The sequence below is a fragment of the Pinus tabuliformis genome, chromosome 8 (assembly GCF_031772625.1).
Source record: "Pinus tabuliformis cultivar Carrire ecotype Pingquan chromosome 8, CPIR1, whole genome shotgun sequence".
NCBI lineage: Eukaryota > Viridiplantae > Streptophyta > Pinopsida > Pinales > Pinaceae > Pinus > Pinus tabuliformis.
The window spans coordinates 343,970,664-343,983,241 of NC_142294.1; the positions used below are offsets into that span (position 1 = coordinate 343,970,664).

Consider the following 12,578-nt stretch of genomic DNA (forward strand, 5'->3'; position numbering starts at 1 on the left):
CATTTTTATTTTTGAAAACATCTGGTTGGGTTGAAACAGGGCTAGCGGAAGAGGGTTGTAGATGTCACCTACAACTAGTATTGATGAGATTGGATGGAAGATCTTGAAAGAAACATGACTTGGAAGAGGTAGTTGTATGAAGGATAGCCAGATATGGACTAGAAGGTCACTCCCCAATGAAGAAAAGGATGACATGACTATTGGTTTAACACGATATTTCGTTGAAGGGAAGTGATGAAGAAGATGGCCGATGCCCTACGAAGAAGAAGGCTCCATAATCAAGAAGTTGAATGATGCGGAAAGGAGCCCTACATGCAGCTAGTAGTACCATGATCTCCACCAAAGAGAGTTGCTATTGGTAACAAATCCCTTGTTAAGAGGGAGCTTGGGTCTATTCTCTTTATAGGAATGAGTAAGATCCTCCCTAGTTGCAAGGGAGAGATAGACACATCATTCTTGTCTTCATGTTATGAAAAAAGAATGGAGGATTAGGTAAGCATCTGCGATTGATTCTGATACTCTTTGAGGATGAGGTAGTGCATACAATAGGTAAGAGTAGTCGAAGAGGAAATTCCATGAGGATGTATTAATCCAAGATGGGAATGGTCCTAGAAGGACATACCTTGTGAACATCCGGATGGGCTATGTGCCTTGAGAGGCAATGATGAAGGTGGCTATTAGTCATTGTCTCCTCGACATTGTGCTCTATTCTTGTGGAAAGATAGAGCTGTTAGTTAAGGCCTTGGTGTATGACAATGCTGGTTGATATGATGAGATGCAATGAGATAAGCTGAAATAATAGCTTATGCAATGGCTTACCAATCTGACTCTTCTTATGAGAATTCTTCAATATGAAAATGTCCAAGTACCTTGTATGGATTATGAATACCTCCCTAGTAAGAGGGAGTGCTGAAATGTATAACTAGGATTGGTCTTCGTAATGTCTAATGTAATCATGATTTTATGTATTTGATGTAAAAAGAAAAACAAATTTTATTATTATTTTAAGGCATGGGTTTCATGCTCAAGGTCATTTTATTTATAGGTCAAGCACCCATTAAGTGCTTCTAGGAATTTGTCATGAAGTTAAGAAGTCAAAGAGTCATTGTAATTTGTAAAAGACCCTATTGGGCATATTGTATCATGTCAAAAGAATTTTTGTGAGTTAAAAGATCTCCTCGAAGACAGGTCAGCCTACATTAAGAGAAATTGGCCTACATAGTGACAAGTCGGCCTATTAGGGCTCTCAAGAAGCCTATAAATAAGAAGCACTCGACCTCATTTGAAGACACTCACTTGCAAGCAATCAAGTTCGATCAAGGAAGATAAGAAGACCTAAAAGGGAGCGAAGAAAAAGGAAAAGCAAGGAGATAAATAGTAAACCAAAATCTAAAATTGTCGAGCTATAATCCCTCATACGTGCGAAGAAGGTAGGGCATCACTCATTGCAGTAAGAATCAAAATATCGCAGTCATATTAGGAGGTCGAAATTAGATAAAAGAAGGACTATATTGCAAGCTGAATTGCTAGAGAGGAAGCTGTTGTCCAAGTGAAGGAGAAAAGAGAAGAAAGTCACCATATTTATCTCACACGTGGCAACTAGGGTTTCTGCAATGGAAGCCAAAATTGCAGTCCTGAAGCAGCAAGTCAAAATTTTGAGGAAGGGCAGAAATTTAAAGTAATGGAGCAAGGTTGACTAGCGTTGACTTTGTGGAAGAGAAGCTCATCAAAGAAAAAGGTGTGACTTGTCTTGGAAGGGTCTTTGTTAAGGGGTCATAGGTCTCGGAATTCGTCATTTGAACACTCTATAAGAAGAGAATAATTCTTGTGGGTTTTCTTCTCAGGAGGAGAGATTTTGTCCCCGACTAGCAACCTACATTTTGTCTCCTCTTGTCTCATTGATCTTTACTGTTTGGTCGTTGCTTGATGATAGAAAACACAATAATAATCAAATGAAAGAAGAAGTTAACTACAAGAACATCAAGTTAAGTAAAAGAACATCACAAGTAGTTATCAAAGTAAGAGAAATCACCTAATCTAGTTGCCCCTAGATTTTTCAACAACAAGAAAGCAAGAGTATTCAGAATTTCACAAGTGAAATGTGAAGGAACTAGACCTAAGATATAGAGGACCAAATAAACCTAATTATTTGCATTGGAATGGGAACAACTAAATACATGCAAGTACACATGCCTAAAAACAAGCCAAAGCTCTTGTGCAAAGATTAGTTTCTTCCAAGAAAACTAGATAAGGTAAGATAATTTCATTAATGTCGATGAGTGACCAAAATAGGTAAGTGGGGCTAGAGGGTATGTTAAACTACAATATTAGTGTGGAAGCACTGAGGCAACTCCTAAGCGCCAAGAACGAAGAAGAAATAATATGAGATGAAAAATAATAGTGAGTGATAGGAGGTAAACCAAGAAGGTAAATCCTAACATAGAGAGAGACATATTATGTTGTAATTAAAGTTGTATATGTAGAGGTGAAAGAAATAATATCCTTCCAGTCATCCATAACAATGATTGAGCCAATGCCAAGCATAGAAATGTCCTCTAGTGTATGCTTTGGATTGTTAGGGTTAGAGTAGGTACTCCTAAGAGGAGCCTGAGATTCACCAAGTGGATCTCCCTGAATATTTGAGGCTAAGGAGAGAAATTTGTTGATGGACAATTGATCACTTGACTAGGGATGGAAGCTATCTTTTCCCCTAGACAAATTGGTGTGGTTATGTCTATGTGGCCATGTGCAAATGTGTTGTCTCCCAGAGTAGTGAGAGGTGTGCATTGTTGCACTGACCTATCATCCTTTGCCTCTTTGGATGGAGTATCTGCATCACATTTAACACTTCCAAATTCCAATCTCCGAGATTAGCTGGAAAAGGAAATGATCAACTTGGTAGTATTGGGCTTGGATATGGTCTGTGGTTTTGTTGTCAAGGGTGATTGCCTTTTGAATATATAGAGCTAGAGATTGTTAATTTGGAAAGTGAAAGAAGTTAGCAAGGAACCTCTTTGAATCTCTGTAAAGTCACTAATATCTTCTTAGATCTCATAATATATGGGGCACTTAAAAAGGAAACATTCTTTTGTTATGATCTTGTAAAGATGGCATAATTGAAAGATTCTATCCTTTTATGGGATGTGGTGTTTGGTTTCGAATTGTAGCTAGTGGGAACAAACTCTTAGCTAGTTGAGTGTAATCTTTAGGATATGTGACTGATGGCACTAAGTGTAGTTGGGGTGGATAATGAGGTCTTTCCTCAACTATAAAAAGTGCTTAGGTCTAAGAGGTTATGGAGGGGAGATCTAAGTAACCTATGTAAGTTATGGGTACATGTATTTTTTGATCACCTTATTAGTCTCCTCTTTTGGAGGGAGGGGATTGGCTAGGGGCATCTAGTGAATATTAGAAGTGGGGAGGCAATCGATAGAGATATTGATGGATTGCCAAAGTAAGGAAACCTTCAATAGCTAGCATTGCTTAAGCTTTGGAGGCCATGGCGATAATCTCCTATGAAGAATGAAGGGCCAAGTAGGGATATCTCTCAATGGGTCACAACCTTTTACTACTGATTGTCCTACTTGCTATCTAGATTCTAGTTAGTTCACTTGTTTTTTGCAGAGTGGTGGTGCTAGTGTCGTGGAATATGCATTCATGGGTCTGTCTGTCATTCTATGTGTTCAAGATACTTTTGCTCTGTGGTGGTGGTAGTGTAGTGAACTCTGTATTAGCAGGTCCATCTCTCAATCTATGCATTCAATATCTTTTTTGTTTCCCTCCCTTTCCCTGTTGTTGACCATACATACATACATTGCCCCCCCACATCTCCTTGTAGAAATTTTATTCACACTATAGTTTAGTTTGACTCCTACTTCCCCAACCTTTCTCGTTTAATTCCACACATCAACTAGTGCTCTTCCTTTCCTATTGTTGAAGCCAAATATGAAATTATATCTACTAACCTTTGTGAGTCATCTTTGTACCTTTTTCTTCATTTTTTTGTCACTTCCTCATAGTGCCCCCTTCTCCAGGTATTTGCCCCATGAATTGTTAGTCCGACGAGGGATGTAAAACTATTGTATAGAGATCATTGGAATGTTCTTAGTCATGACTCTACCTTTGTCCCCTCTGTGAGGAAATAGTACAAGCGCGTCCATCATATGAAACATAATTTTTTGGCCGCAAGGAGATGGGAACTCTTATTAGCTCTCCTTTACTCACCCAAAGGTTTCTAGGATACTTTTCTTCCTCATAAACCCAAACCTTTTGCCATTATTGAGCCAATTATTCTTGTTCCATCATACCATGTTGGTTTATGATGTTTTACGTTGATCTCCTATCATTAATCTTCTCTTCCCCCTACTTGCCACCTTTGTTTACCTGGTGACATGAATAAAGCAGTTTAGACCTTTAGCTCTAGGAAATAATTCCATGAGGAAGATTTCCAAGTTGAGTTTTTGAAGCATTATATTCGTTCCCTTTCTTTTCATATTGTTTATACTTTTAACCTTGTTGGTTGAAATGGTTTACCTCCTTCATGGCCTTGACATATTATTCACCCCATTCTCAAGTGAAGGGACACTTAGGATCTTAATAACTACATGACTATCATAATTGGGCATATCTTCACCAAACTCTATGTCACTATTTGTAACATATGGTTATCTGACCACTTGAGGCAGAGACTCGAGAGTTGAGGCTAAGGAAATAGTGAGTTTTTGTTTGGATCATCATAATATTGTTCATGTGCTCACTCTCTAAGTTATCATTAGGAGCAAGATTGCAGGAGAGCGCCCCTTACGCCCTTTTATCCACTCCCGAAGTGCACTTTGAGTGGGAGCGCATTGGAGCGAATTTCGGGAGCGCGCTCCCTAAAAAAACTTGCGCTCCTTGCCAATTCGGGACTGATAGAGGGAGCTATTGAAGATTGGAAACAAGAATTTTGAGTGGGGTAACCTAATATTCAATCCTATGGCCCTAGTATTGATATGCAATTCATGGTAATGTTAAATTCTTAAAGTAAAAAGTGACATTCTCCTTTATCTTTTATTTTCATCCTTTTATTTAAATTTTTAACGTTACCGTGAAATAACTCAGGATGTTTGAGAGTGGTTCTGACCTCATTGGATTTCATATGGACAAAGTAGAATTTTAGATCTCACTCAAAATCCAACAGACTTATCAGTTTTTTAGGATTTCAGGATTGGGGGTTTGCGATGTTTCCATTGGAATTTATCATTTACTGGGGTATGGAACTCATATTTAATCAAGAGCACCAAGCCCTCTATGTGCTTTGATGTTGATGACATTGGTTGTCGAACTCCTCTATCATGACCCTATTAAAAATGTACCCATCACTGAAACAAAATCTTGACTTGACATGTTACATTTTTTCTATCTTATGTTATTTAGAGGGTGATATTAATGACAAAGATCCCAAGATAGACAATGATTTTGATGATATGTAGGTATTTGTTGTAGCATGATTTTTTTGGATGCCATAGGTCATCTAGAGCCTACTTGTTGATGTATTTTCGGTTTAGAGATGGATTGCACTCGATGCTATTTTGGTTATGTGCACCCTTACATTCTATATAAATGAGAACTTGTAATTTGTGGACATGTGGTTAAGGAATACTATAACTATTAGATGAATGATGTTATATGGTTTAATCCATGTTTTTATGTTTTTTTAATCACTAATTCATCATTCTATATGGTTCTGTTGACATATATGCATCAAAATATATAAAAATTTATATTCTATAAAAATCGCTCTCGTCTTGGAAGCTTTGAAAATGTTACTCCTCACTCCCGCTTCTCGCTTCCACTGCTGCTCCCAAGTAGCCTAGTTGAGGAGGAAAGGCAACATTCTTCAAAAGTCTTATGCTATTTTGTTGACTTCAAGAAAGCCTTTTACTTGGATCCAAGTGTGATGTTTTTTCGTAGACTACAAAACAATTGCATATGTAAAATCCATTTAACTACTATCGGAAGAGTATGAACTGGGCATTTGTAAACTTCATGCTTCTTATGGTCTCCTGAAATTTATTTAGAACACCATCAGGGTCAAACAAGGTTGCTCTCTTTCGTTGATCTCATAGCTTGAGTCTTTCCTCATAGAGCATATCCGAAATGGAGATGAATGCCTACTACATGATGTCTTGATCACCTTTCTTCTTTTTTGTGGATGAAATGATTTTTTTGGCCTCCTCTCTTGCGGGATTGCAGAAACAAATTGATTCCTTAGTTGATTTTTGTGACCTTAGACACTTGACTATGAACCTTAGCAAAACTATGTTTTTCAATTTCTCCTAGAGATAGTGAGATTGAGGTCACCACCTCATATGCAAACTTGGGAGTGTCGTTCACGGGTCTAAGGTTTAATTTGAGATAGGATTTCTTGCCCAAGCTTAGTGAAGTTTATGGATCCCTTTTAGTTTTTGAGTAATAGTGCTTTTAGGCACATTCTCAACATTCTCAACACCAAAGTTGCAAAATAAATGTAGTGGAATGTTCTTGGTTTATTTTAGATCAAGTTAGTTTGGTTAGTTGTAAGATCTAGGACAAGTTTCAAAGGAACTTCTTCCCCTAGACCTTATCCTTGCCGGGGCATATATCTGAGAATAAGGAGTCAATAAGGGAGGAAGGATCCCTGATTTATTAATTCAAATAGCAAGGTTGGAGGTAAATTGATTAAGTCTAAAGCAGAACTAACAAATCTAGAGAGTTGAATCACTTGAATGCAAAGTAAAATTAACAAATAAAAGGGACTAAGCTAACTAGATTGTACAATGAAGTGGAAATATTAGATTGCACAAGTAAGGAAATTGCAAGTTGAACTAAATTGCATGAAGTAATGGAAATAACTTCTAAAGGAAATTAGATGCACTTAGTTGATTAGTCTACTCTACTTTAGTTTAGCAATGAGAAAGAATGAGGACTACTCGAGCATCACACAAGATTCTTCCCCAAATGGGGAAGGGGGATGCTTAGGGGAAAAATCCCCTAACTCCCAAGGAATAATCAATGCGTTATTAAGTTCCTCTCATAGAATGAGGGATGGTGAGTGATCTTGAAAGGAGCTTACAATGAGTCCCTCAAAGGGGATAAAGTGCTCCTTCTATGATCTTGAAAGGAGATTACAATGAGTCCCTCAAAGGGAATAAAGGCGCAATGAGAAGGAATGAGGACTACTCAAGCATGACACAAGATTCTTCCCCAAATGGGGAAGGGGGATGCTTAGGGGAAAAATCCCCTAACTCCCAAGGAATAATCAATGCGTTATTAAGTTCCTCTCATAGAATGAGGGATGGTGAGTGATCTTGAAAGGAGCTTATAATGAGTCCCTCAAAGGGGATAAAGTGCTCCTTCTATGATCTTGAAAGGAGCTTACAGTGAGTCCCTCAAAGGGAATAAAGTCCGCCTTCTAAATGTTACAAATGATCAAAACTCTTGCTCAAAAGTTACAATAGAAGTTAGTTGGAGAAGTGACAATACTTGACTTGATCTCTCTCACAAGATGAGATCAAGTTCAAGGAAGAAATTAAAACTCCTTTATAAACAAAACGGAGAAAACCAATAAAGTACAAGAAGGAAATCTTTGAAGGGTCCTTGAATGGAAATCTCTTTTCAAGGGATTACAAGGTAAGAGTTTGTTGGTTTAACAACTAGTTGGTCTTTGGTACTCCAGTCCTTCAAGTTGCAAAATCCACCAATGCTCTTCCTCGTCACAATCTGTCCCAAAAAATCAGCCAAGAAGGACAATTAGTAAATTACCATGAAAATCTTGAATTAAACCCTGAAAGTCTGGGATGTATTACATTTAATACTTGGTGAAAAATCCCAAATGTAATAATCAAATCCTAATCTATTTTGCCTAGAAAAAAGCAAGTAAACTTAGTTTTCCTTGAGCAAAAGGGACTGCTGTTATAACAACAGTCAAATCAAGAAGCCTAAGTGCTATATATTCAATAAATTTGTGAATAGAGTAGCCAAATAAATATTTGTTTTGAGTGATGATAGGAAGGAAGAATATTGGGGACTGTTTGAAAGCCCGTTTCTTGATCTTTTTGGAGTGCTTTGAATGGACCTTAGGTTCAATGGAGCTGCATGTCCCTTGACAAGCTTGGAGGTGGCTAATTTAGCCAAAAACATCCCCAACTCCAAAGCCTCTTTGTAGCCTAAGCCACACTAACCACAACCTTGCGATTCAAAAGATTAGCATCAAAGGGAACTTGCCCATATGATGGCAAGATTAGACATGTTCTTCAACCAAAAACATACACATCTCAATTGAACCTACGATATAGGCAAGCCCAAGAAAAACTACAAATACTTATAGTCCTTATTCCTTAGACAACAATTGCCCTCAGGCTAATAATACAAAATAATTGAACGCAAGGAAAAATCACTGAAACAACATACAATGTTACCTCAAATGTCAAGGAGAAACAACACAACACTGGTAGACCTCCAAACTCTTGTTTATTATAGATAGAAACTAAGTACAAATTTTAGCATAGTACACCCTAGCGTTGAGCTTCCAACCATGTTTCAACAATGAGAGCTGGGTCACATTTATAGATTTTTGATATAAAATCCCAATGATAGCTGATCAAACTATTGAAAAGTGAACTAGGTTTGGTCTTCATAATGACATGTAATTGTGATTTTTGTAAAGAAGAAAAATAAAATGATTGTATGCTTGACTCATGGGTTTCATGAGCAAGGATTTATTTTTAGATGGCTCCCATTGAGAGCCTTTAGGATTTGTCTTAAAAGTCAAGAGAGTCAATGTCATGTATGAAGAACCCTTCTTGGGCATGTTACTAATATATATGAGTCAATAGAATGGTCTAGTAGACCTCCAAGACAAGCACAAGGTATCCTTCTTCAAGTCGACCTCTAGATGAAGTGAAAAACTCATGTCGACTTCACCTTGTGGAGACACACCTATTCAAATACACATGTCGGCTTATTTATATAGGGCAACCACTATATATATGTGCGTAGGTTGTTCGCATTTCAACAGTCGAACAAGTTTGGATAACTCTCTGAAATTCGGTGGACAAGTGTAGTGACAAGTTCGGATATCAGTTCGGTGAAGAAGATCGAATAAGGTACATGATTGTAGAGATAAGTTCAGTGTTATCTCACAGTCAAGGAGTTTGGTCTACCTTTGAAATTCGGATAACAATTACAGTGACAAGAAAAGCGACAAGTTTAGATAGCAATTGAAGTGACACGTTCGGATCTTAGAGAAGAGAAGTTCGATGCCATAACAGAGTTTGGACAAGGGTATTGTTCGGTGTAATTGCAGAGGTCATAGTGCGGATTGGAGCAAAGAAGTTAGACAGAGTTTCGATGATACCACAGAGACATCCCCTCACTGTTTCGGTGCTATATCACAGTAAGGTTATCAGTGTAATCTCTGTCTCACAACAAAGAGAATTTGGTGCTACCACAGGAAGAAAGTCAAGAGTGTGAGACAAGGTCTTAGTGCTATTACATGAAGAAGGTCTCGGTGCTACCTCAAAGAAGAGGACTTGTGTCTTGGTCTTGGAGTGGCTAATAGGTCAAGGGTCTTGGTCTTGGTATTTGTCAAATCGAATCTCTATAAGAAGAATTTGTTCGGGGTTTCCTCTCAAAGAGTGAGAGGTTTTGGCTTGGCTCATAGCCTACATTCTGTGTCTCTTGTCTATTTATGTTCATGCAATGGTAGCTGTTTGATGGAGAAGAACAGTGATAACTAAACTAAAAAAGATCCTAATCTAAAGTTGTAAAAAGCACTCACAAGCAGTGACCAAGGAAGAGAAATCACCTAATACTTAATGCCTTGGATTTCTTAACATGGTTTCAAAGCTAAGGTGACAAAGTCAAGAAAAGGGCATCTAATCATAGAGACACTCAGGGATCTATTTTCAAGAAAGGCATCAAAGCAAGTCGAAGGATATCAAAGTGAAGTTGAGATCTACATCGAAGTATCAAACCCTAGATCGAAGAAGAAGTCTACACCAACAAAACCTTTTTATCTTCTAGTCATAATTAAAAAGACCACAAAGACTGTCATCAAGTTAAAGAGATCTACAAAGATCACATCATCTTGGAGAAAGTCGAGACCCTAGAAGCATTTTTGGATCTGCACTCATTCACCAATGAAGAAGTCAAAGTATATTGAAGGCTAGTTATCCAAAGAAGGCTAAAGGTAGTGTCATCATCTTCAAAAGGCTATAATGCAAGTTCCCTCTCATTGAAGCAAGGACCCCTCCCTTATCCTTAAAGAAGATCATCCGAGGAAACATCAAGTCATCCTCATCAATCACCATCAACAAGGGAGCTAGATCAAAAGGTGTTGTCATAAAAAGGGGGCAATCTCCTTTTTATTAAAGAAGGGATTTCATTTGGAAGAAGATCATCCAAAAGGGCACTAATACATCTTCGTCAACCACCATCAAAGGGATCAAGTTGAAGATTTCATCTTCACTTGTCAAGTAAGTATCTTTTATTCTATAATCTAATCTAGTAAAATGACTTCATTTTGCAAGGAGATCTATAAGCTGGTTGGGTCATCAAACTTCCTTGCATGGAAAAGGAGGATAGACATAGTCCTCGAAGAAAGTGAAGTCATTGATCATATCAATGGAAAAGTCTCCAAACCATCCAAAGGTCAAGCATTATCTGAATACATGGAAAGGGATCAAAGGGCTCAAGGGATTCTTATGAAATCAGTCAAAGGTCCCCTCATTCCCTATATAGTAGGATTGGAGACATCAAAGAGATATATGATACGCTGGTAAAACTATTCTCTGAAGATGCGATAAGAAAGGTCGTATCACTTAGATCTGATCTACACAAATTCAAGGTATCAAAGGATGAAGGCATATCTTCATAAGATCTCATCTGCAAGATCTGGTAGAAATGATATCGGATAAGGAGATAATCCTCACTATTCTAAATGCACTAACTGATGAACATTGTAGCAAATGTCTATAAGGATAAGCAAGCTATCCCATTCAACAACTTGTGGTTTCTATGCAAGATAGGAAATGACAGGTTGAGGGCAAAAAGTGTTGAAGGATCAAATGAAATGATTCAAACATTTGCAGGAAGGAAAGGGAAGTTTGGAAAATTTGGTCCTCAGAAAGGAAAGAAGAACATAGCTAAGATTCAATGCTATGAGAATTACATGAAAGATTGTCCTAAGCTCAAGAAGGGAAATAACAAGAAAGATAGAGAAGAAGTCCATATCACCAAGGATGTCCAAGGAAGAGGAAAATCATTAGAAGCAAAAGCTCATGACATCACCATAGGGAAACATGAAGGACAACTGGAACAAAATCTATGGCAGTCAAATATGAAGGATATAGCTCTTGGGAACCTCATTGGAAACTTAAGGAAATGAAGAAGTCATCCAGGACAAGGCTCATCATACATCAAAAGGTAACATCTGCTGGATAGGGATATGCAAGATCCTCAAGATTCTTTGATGGAATCTTCATTGGAAGGTTCACCAATCTAGAGAGGAAGCAAGTGTTTCATCAGGAACTCCAACTTGTGGAATTCATGGGATGATGTTATGATGACATAAGAGATGAAGAAGATCAAGGGGTTGAAGCTCTTTTCAATCAAGGAAGTTGCTGAAAGAAGCCTAGATGACCTAAAGGTAAATGAGGTATGTATGCTTGTATTCAATACTATAAAGTCATGTCGTATGGTTGCAGGTAACATGGATCACTGCTCTATCTTGAGAAGCATGATCAAAGGAAAGGAATCTCCTCCTATGAAAGGATGCAGGAAGGCATGGGTCACACTAGATGAAATCAACATAATATGTCCTCATATGGAATATGAGGTGATTGACAGTAATTGGAAGAACTCTGATTGGAAGTTCCTGGGAATGTCATGTGTGAAGAAAGAAAGGAAGAGATCGTAGACTATGCAACCATGGAAGAAGGAATTCAACATCCGAGAACTGAAAGATTTGACTATGATATCTCCCAGAAAGATATGAAGACTCTGATGGAAGTCTGGAAAAGATGGAGACCCTTGACAATATATATCTTTAGGAGATGTGTCAACATGTATGCAGGATGCTGATGCCTACAGGAAGATGTCATGATGAAAGACCATCACAAAGGTAATTTTGATTTAAGTGTTCATTTCTTATTTTTGAACAAATATCTGGATGGGCTTATGCAAGACTGCCAAAGGAAGAACTGTGGATGTCTTCCCAGAGGACCATGTAGAAGAATGTAAGATCCTTCCGGAAAATATATTATGAAGAAGGCAACATGACATGAAGCAAGGCCAGATGCAAATTGATGGATCACTTTCTGATGAAAGGAATGATGACATGATTGACTCATGGATGAAAGTGATGAATGGTCTGTGCCCTATGAAGAAGTCCCAAAAGATGAAGACTCTGTGACAAAGAAGAAATTCATGACATCGAAGGAAGGAGCTCTTCAAGTAGTTGGTTGTCCCTTCCTCTCCACCTGAGAAGCTGCTGTAGGTCCCTAGCTAAGAGAGAGCTTGAAAACAAGTTTCTTACTTGGAAGAAACTTGGAATTTCC

The 12,578-nt window shown here is 38.0% G+C and overlaps 1 protein-coding gene across 1 annotated transcript in view; it reads left to right on the plus strand.

The window, feature by feature from the left end:
• Positions 1 to 12,578, plus strand: part of TRP1 (tryptophan biosynthesis 1) — a 264,481-nt gene that overhangs the window by 84,823 nt on the left and 167,080 nt on the right. The window lies entirely within an intron of this gene.